The sequence below is a fragment of the Macaca thibetana genome, chromosome 1 (assembly GCF_024542745.1).
Source record: "Macaca thibetana thibetana isolate TM-01 chromosome 1, ASM2454274v1, whole genome shotgun sequence".
In the NCBI taxonomy this organism is placed as follows: Eukaryota; Metazoa; Chordata; class Mammalia; order Primates; family Cercopithecidae; genus Macaca; species Macaca thibetana.
The window spans coordinates 182,006,465-182,015,223 of record NC_065578.1 but is presented as its reverse complement, the minus strand read 5'-3'; positions in this window follow the sequence as shown (position 1 = coordinate 182,015,223).

The window sequence follows — 8,759 nt, the reverse complement described above, 5'->3', positions numbered from 1 at the left end:
GGCTTCTGAGTTCTTTGACATGACTCTAGAAGTCTTATTTTCTGAGAAGTTTGCTAGATATTGTTAAATTCTTATCCCCAGGAGGTTATATCATTTTGCCTTCCCACAAGATTTGCCAGCAGAATGTGATTTTGAAATTAGAGTTTTACTAATGTAACTGGTGAGAGATGATATCTCAGTGTAGTTTTAATTTGCTTTTCTCTTATTATGATTCAGGATGAACATCTTTTCATATTGTTAGGAGCCATTTGCATTTTTTCCTATGAACTCTCAGTTCATATCTTTATTATATATTACATTTTATTATACATTATTTATTAAATGAAAATGTTTTGGCCTCTTCTCTATTTTTAGAAGGTCTTCATATATTAAGAATAGTAACCCTTTGTTTATGAATAAATTGCAAACAGTTTTTCCTATTTTGTCATTTGTCTTTTTTCTTTATGGTTTTTTTTTGCCATGCAAAAGTTAAAAAATTTGTGTAATAAAATTTATCAATTTTTAAAATTGCTTCTGGGTTTGAGTCATAGGAAGGTTTTTCCTACTCCAAGGTTATAGAGGAATTCGCCCACGTTTTTTTCAAATACTTGTATGGTTTCATTTTTTAATATTTAAATCTCAGATGCATTTGGAATTCATTCTGGAATACAGGTTAACCCATTTATGCCTAATGTTCCATTATTGGAACACTAAGCATGGGGGAGTTATTCATATCCTACTGCTCAAGGTCATCGCCAGGGTCTGCTTTTTCACTCATGCAAAAATTCAATAAATTGCAACTTCTGGCATAGTAATGAATCTGATCTGATCTTTTTCCATGTGGTTATACAGTTATACTACTTACTAGAAAGTCTACAATTCCTCTGGTACTTTGAGATGCTGTATTTAGCATATATTAAATGTTCGTACACAGTGGGGTCATTTTCCAGATTTTATTTTCTGTTCATGTGACAATCCCAATGAATTTTAATTATGGAGGCTTATGGTAGGGTTGAATTCTAACAGGACTACTCTTCCCCTCTCCCTCACCTCAAACCATTGTTCTTAATTTTTAGATTTTTCCTGGTGATTCTTGCTTGTTTGTTTTTACAAATGATTGTTTTTGTTTTGTTTGTTTTGTTTTGTTTTTTGAGAGTTTTGCTCATGTCGCCCAGGCAGACGTGCAGTGGTGCAATCTCAGCTCACTGCAACCTCCGCCTCCCGGGTTCAAGCGATTCTCCTGCCTCAGCCTCCTGAGTAGCTGGGATTACAGGTGCCTGCCACCATGCCAGGCTAATTTTTTTTTTTTTTTGTATTTTTAGTAGAGACAGGATTTCGTCATGTTGCCCAGGCTGATCTCAAACTCTTGAGCTCAAGTGATCTGCCTGCCTCAGCCTCCCAAAGTGCTGGGATTACAGGTGTGAGCCACAGCACCAGGCCACAAATGAACTTTATATTACACTTGTCTAACACAAGATAAAAAATATTCGATGATAGTTTTTATTGAGATTGCATTACACTTAGAAGATACAAAAAAATGGAATCTTTAGGATGGTAAGTCTTCCAGTTGAAAAACATGGTATCTCATTTCATTTATTCAAGTCTACTTTTGTTTCTTCCAGGTTGTTTTGTAGTTTTCCTCATATAAGGTTTGGCCTAGGTATTTTATTTTTGCTATAGTAAAATAAGGTTTTCTCTTTCATTAGACTTTGAATTGGGTTTCTCTGTGTATAATAATTTTAATTCTTGCTACTTTACTAAGTTTTCTTATAATTTTGGTAGTTTTTCTATTGACTCTTTGTAATTTTTAAGATTATATTATATGTAAATAGACTTTACCTCTGTCATTTCAATTCTTATTCCTCTAGATTCTTTCTCTTGTCCAATTGCATTAGTTTAAACACAATGTTAAATAGAGGAAGAGACAGTGTTTGTCTTGTCTTGTTCCTGAATTTTGTAGAAACACCTTTGGTTGTTTCCATTTGATAAGATGCTGGATTTGGGTTTTTGTCTGTTGGTTTCTTTTGTTTGTCTGTAATTCCTTATTTTATCTCCCTTTTCTTTCACTGAATCTATTTTGAAGTAATAGTCATTTACTCCCAATAAAGTCCCATAAGGCAATTAGTGAGCTTATTTTATTCTTCACATATTCCTTCCAACTCCTTCTGTTTTTTAATTGTATCACATGGAAATTGTCACATAGCTTCAACACACTACTTTTCATATTCTTGTGTGTTCTCCCTTGTAACTATAATTTAGTCAGGGACTTACTAATAAATCTGCATTTAATATTAAACAATTATTTTCTAATTGTTTGCTACTAAGTATAAAAGTAGAATTACTTTTGTATATCGACCTTGTATCTTACAACCTTGCTAAATTTGTTTGTAAGTTCTAACAGGTGTTTTATAGTTTCCTATAAAATTTTCTGTGTAAACATTGTCTATTTCATTGCAGATATTCCCTACCTCTTAATTCATTACAAGCATATTTTCCTTTACCTCACTGAGCATAGTTATACTGTATAAAATTGCTTTAAATTCCTTGCCTCAGAATCCTAATATCTGGGTCATCTCAGGGTTGGCATCATGTTGATTATTTTTTCCCTTGAGAATGGTTCACATCTTCCTGAGTCTTATTTGTTGAATAATTTTGGATCGTAGCCCGGATACTGTGAATATTATGTTGTAAAGACTCTGCATTCTGTTATATTTCTCCAAGGAGGGTTGACAATTTTTTAGCAGACAATTTGTTTTAGCAGACAATTAACTTGATTTAGACACAGAATGCCAACCATTGTGCCTGTGTTAGGTAGTGGTTCAGATCCCTGATCAGTTCTTGAAGTCATAGCAGTCAGCTGCTTTCAGTTTGTTCCATGTATGTGTGATTCAGAGGTCAGTCAGAGACTTCGGCTAGGTTATACATACAATTTGAGATTCTCTTTTTCTTCTTCTCTTCTTTCCGGGGTTTACTCTTATTTTCCAGAAGCGTTGGTTGTCCTGGTTCCTCTGGTTAGAAAGATGATGGGTTTTCTACCAGAATTTAAGCCATTCCGTACCAGTGTTGCTGCAAATGTGCTCTCCCTCAGGGTAAAGCCACAATAAACAAGGAACTTGCTCCAGCCTGGCCACTTGCTTCAAATTTCGCTCCCCTCCAAAATATGCCTGCCTTTGTTCAGTCCTCAGAGTTCTCAGGTAACTTTTTGTTGTATTTATTTCCTAAGCGTTTATAGACGCTATTTGGCTTGGCAGAATTCATTCTTTTATACCAGAAGCAGAACTCCTCTTAGTACAGGTTGAGTATCCCTTATCTGAAATGCTTGGGAGCAGAAGTGTTTCGGATTTTGGATATTTTCAGATTTTGGAATATTTGCATATATATAATGAGATGTCTTGGGGATGGGACCCAAGTCTAAATATGAAATTTATTTCTGTTTCATATATACCTAGCCTGAAAGCAATTTTAGACAATATACTTTAATAATTTCGTCCATGAAACAAGGTTCCTGTACCTTGAACTGCTGGAAAGCAAAGGTGTCAGATGTGGAATTTTCCACTTGTGGTGTCATGTCAGTGTTCAAAAAGTTTCAGATTTTTGAGTATTTTAGATTTTGCATTTTTGGATTAAGGATCCTCAACCTGTAGTTTAAAAAATGTTGAAAGTGTCAAGTTCAAGAGGCTGGAGGAAGTCCAGCCTCTGGAGCAGGCCCAGCTGGGATTAGTTTTGATCCTAATAATCCTTCAACAGTGATTTCTCTACTCCCCTATAGCAAAGCCTACCTTTTCTGGGTTGAGGCTGACGGTAAGGCTCACTGTTTAATGATGAGTACTTCTCCAAAGGAGAATTTTCTGCCTCTTAGGTTCTGAGCCTCACTATGGCCACTGCTAGCCACCTGGAACTAGATGGAATCAGGACAGTGTCAGGTGTCACATCTCCCATCTATAAGCCCGCAGGACTGTGCTCAGCAAGCATCCCAGTCTGCAAAGCAGGTGTAGAGTTGAGATGGCAACATCTCCTTAAATCTCCCATATATGAGATTGCCCTTCAGTCTGACAGTAAGATAACCACCTTACCTCCAGCAGGGAATATTGTGTCTACAAAAGCCAGGGAAAAGGGACCAAAAATGGAGGTCTGTTTCCTCATTCCTGGGAAATGCAATCACTGGATCCTGCCATGTTTTCTGCCTTTCGTGTAACTTTCACACTAAGTTGTAGTCTCTTTCAAATCCCATTTCTTTCATAAAGCCTTCTGTGATTGTCACTAATCTCATTTAAAAAATCTCTCCAAGAACTGAGTATTTGTGGACTATGTTATCCCCTGTTTTGTCCTCTAATAATTTCATATGTACGTGTCCTGTCTTCTCTATCAGTCTGCAATAATTTTTAGGGCTGGATCCCATTTCTTGAACAATTTATCTACCTATCAGGGCCTAACATAGGACATATTATTAGAGTAGAATTGGTTTGAACTTGAAACCAGGAACACATTTTGACAGCTCAGAGCTCTGGGTTTGCAGTAGAAAAATTTCACAGCAGGTGGTCCCAGAGCAATTTTATGAGTCGAGGGCTCCAAGTTTGCAGTGCAGAATATTAGGAGTAAAGCTTTAAAAGAAATAAGTAAATGATGGACCTGTGTATCTGAAGATTTCAATTTAAGCAGAGAGGCTTAAAGTCAAGATGAGGATTATCAAGAAAGTAAACATGGCTATTTCAACAGCTTAGGGATTTAACCAAGTTAAATCCTGGGGCATGATCCTGGCATTTTAATTGAAATTAAAATTTAACATCAAAAGTAAGAACACAGCACGGAATACGAGTGGCACTTTAGTCTCATCCTGTACACAAAATGTCAGCCTGACTTTTTCTCCCAGAAGTTTCTGTGAGACCAAGGAATTTTCTGAGCAGGGTGTCTCCAGATTAGCAACAAGTGTTACATTAATGTTATTCCGGTCACAAATGGTTTTTAGACATTCTGTGTCCATCAGTTTGTTTCCTGACCTAACAGGATATACTGTTTAAATTGTCTTGCTGGGAGTGCTATCAGCCTTGTTATGTTCCATAGGCCTTTTCTCCTCTTGTGAATAATCCTCACTGATTTCTGCCTCCACTGAAGTCCTAGCACTTATCATCCATGCTGCCTACGGACTCATCAAGTCATAATATCTTGTCTTTGATGCCCACCTGGTTCAGCTCACTCACCTTATGCATGAGAAGGCCCAGAGTGCTGTAGTCAGTTTCCTAACGTCATGCAGTAATGTGATAGCAAAATTGTGATTAGAATCTGAGTCTTTACAGACTGTTCGGTATGCTTCCACCTCCATGGCACTGCTCACATTTACTATTATAAACATACAATAATAGAAATAATAATAACAAAATAATGTGTTATGTTTGTATAATGCTTTGTACCTCATTTATTACATTATTCTTATTTTTTACTTCTATCAAGACAGTACTGATTTGGTTAGAGGGCCAGTTCTTACAATATTTGGTCCCTAGAATTGAGCTCTGTTTACAAAAAAGTATTTTTAAAAAAACGGACAAATTGTATTTGTGGTACACAACATGATGTTTTGAAATATGTCTACATTGTGGAAAGGCTAAATCATAAGCTCTGTTTTTGGGTGGGAGCACTTATTAGGATTTTCCATGGCCTGGACAGACTATACTGACTCTGCCCTCCTTCCCTTGTTATACCTCTGTGCTCACCAAGCAACCTTCTAAGGACTCATGTGGTCTTGCAGATACACTGATAGGAAGGAGGTAAGCTGACTGGAGAATTTGAGTGCATTACTTTGGGCCTCAGAAAGAATAACTCCCTGAGTAAATTAATAAACCAGCATTCTAGTTTCTCAGTCTCTGGAAACTTTGGCTTGTGTGAACTATCCCCTGAGACTGGTTAATTTGGAGGGGACGGACAGAACTGTGTTTTAGAAGCTGCCCAGCTGAGATCAGATCTTCACTGATGATGGCTCTGCTGGGCCATGACTGTGTTGTAGGTCCTGTCTTAGGAACTGCAAGTGGGCCAGCTAATCACAGCTTTATGATGAGCCACTTGATTTCTGGTTCTGTTTGGTACACCCCATTTTATGCAGAGCTAAGGCACTTTCACAGGCTGGGTTTGGTACTCACAAAGCTTGATTACAACATCAGCCCCAAAACAGCCCAAGAGGACCCCCGAGGCATTCCTAGACAGTTGTGAGACAAGGGGGATGCCTGACTTTTAATTCAGGTGAGGGCAGATTCCAGTTAGAAAGAAATCCTGAAGCCAATGAGACTTTGCTACCATTTATCAAAAAATCTCATTCTCCGGAAATCTCATTCTCACCTACATTTAGGAGAAACAGTAAGTGGGCCTGTTACTGTGCCATCAACTCAAACCACCCCAAAAGTCAGAGGCTTAAAACAACAATCATTTATTCTCAGCGACCAGCAGGGGAGCTGGGGCAGCTTTCCTCCAGGCTACAGTGGCAGGGTAGCTCTTCTTCCTGTGTCTCTCTTGCTCCTCCTGGGACTGCTGGGCTAAGCGGGGCATGTTCTTTCCATGGTGGAGTCACAGGGGCAGGCAGGACGGCCCTAATGTGCAAGCACACTTCACGCCCCTGCTTGCTTGTGTCTGCTGCATCCCATGGGCCAAAGCAAGTTACATGGCTGAGCCCAGCTTCTAAGGCCAGGGATGGTTCCCTGCCTTCTTGTGGGAGGAGCTGCCAGGTTACACAGCAAAGAGTGTGGACACAGGGAGGGCTGGAGGACTAAAGGCATTAAGACAAGCAATCCCCAGGGCCAGCTGGCTATTTGGAATTCTTGGTGACAGATTTTTGTTATTCATAGTCCCTGGAAAAGGTTTCTCTATATGATGAGGTCCGTTTAAAAGAATGTGGTAACATTTTGGCAGTTCCTCAAAAGTTAAATGTAGAATTACCATATGATCCAGCAATTCCACTTCTGGGTATATCCCCAAAAGAATGGAAAGCAGGGACTCATATAGACACTAGGACATCAGTGTTCACTACAGCATTATTCACAATAGCCAAAAGGTGGAAACAACCCAAATGTTCATTGAAAGATGATTGGATGAGCAAAATGCGGTATATACATCCAATGGATTAGTATTCAGTCTTAAAAAGGAGGGAAATTCTGACACATGCTACAACATGAACGAACCTTGAAAACGTGGTAAGTGAAATAAATCAGACACAAGGGATATGTGTGGGATGACAAATACTGCAGGAATCCACTTAACATGAGGTATGTAGGGTAGTCAAATCCATAGAGACAGAAAGTGGAATGGTGGTTACCAGGGGCTGGGGGCAGGGGGAATGGAGTTATAGTTTAATAGGTACAGAGTTTCTGTTGGGGAAGATGGAAAAGTTCTATAGATGGAGGGTGGTGACGGTTGAACAATGTGAATGTACTTAATGCCACGGAATTGTGTCCTTTACAATGATTAAAAGGGTGAGTTTTATATTATGTATATTTTATGTTGGCTTGGTCAGCAGATCTTCGGAGAGACCTGGGGCATCAGATGTGCAGAGAGGGTGTGAAGATCCTGCCATCCACTCTGGTATGAAGGCCTCTGTGTCTCAAAGATGAGGAGAGAAGAAAGCTCAGGTCTAAAATATTTGGATTAAATATGCTTATTCAATTTTTATTTGCAGAATTAAATCCATTTGGCCAGGCTAGAAGCTTGCTCACTTTGTAGAAACTGACTCAAGCTTGTATATGAAAAGTTCTGGGAAATGGGAGGATTCAGGACCTGAGGAGGTAAAATGAGGGCAATTTGGGGGCTAATGAGACTGTGGTCTCTTTTCTCGCCTTTTGTTAAATGGGTAACATAACAGATGCACAGGGGAGGAAGGTGGACCCAATAAAGCCAGCAAAGTAACGATGAAGCCAATATGAGTGCTTAATGACACCTGCAGAGCTTGTCTGGGAATACGCAAGGTTTTGATGACAGAGATGCCCAAACCTTCCTCTTATGATGGTTGGGCTATTAGTATATTTTTTGAGAAGAGAAAGCTAATGGGTACCTCAAAACCTACCAGCTTCTGGTGTAGAAGGAAGTAGGTTCGTCTGTCTAAATATATGTGCTTTTCTTTTTTTTCCTTCCCAAATATGCTCTTCAGAAATATGTCAATGACACTGATATCTCAGTGTGGTGAAGGAGGAAGGAGGCGCTTGTCTTTAATCTTGACAACTGAAGAGGACTTCCTTTGTGCTAAGGTTCCGTGCCTTTATTGTTTTCTCTTTTCTCCCTGTTTCTTCTGTCCCCTATCTCCCTGGACTTGGAAAGAGAGAGATTCTAAATGGCTACCTTTCTATGTGACAACATTTTTAGGGTATCCACCTGGGAGGACAGGGTTGGCACATGCTGAGGAAGCAGTACATCATGGTCTGATTAGTTGTACCTGCTTTTAGACCTGCCTTCTAAGACACAGCATGGGCTTGGGATGAGAATATCCTTTTTTTTTTTTTTTTTTTTTTTAAAGATGGTGTGTCACTCTGTCACCTGGGCTGGAGTGCAGTGACGCGATCTTGGCTCACTGTGATTTCTGCCTCCCAGATTCAAGCGATTTTCCTGCCTCAGCCTCCTGAGTAGCTGGGATTACAGGTGCCTACCACTACTCTCAGCTAATTTTTTGTAATTTTAGTAGAGAAGGGGTTTCACCATGTTGGCCAGGCTGGCCTTGAACTCCTGACCTTATGATTCGCCTGCCTCGGCCTCCCATAGTGCTGGGATTACAGGTGTGAGCCACTTTCTTTCTCTGATGACTCATGTGC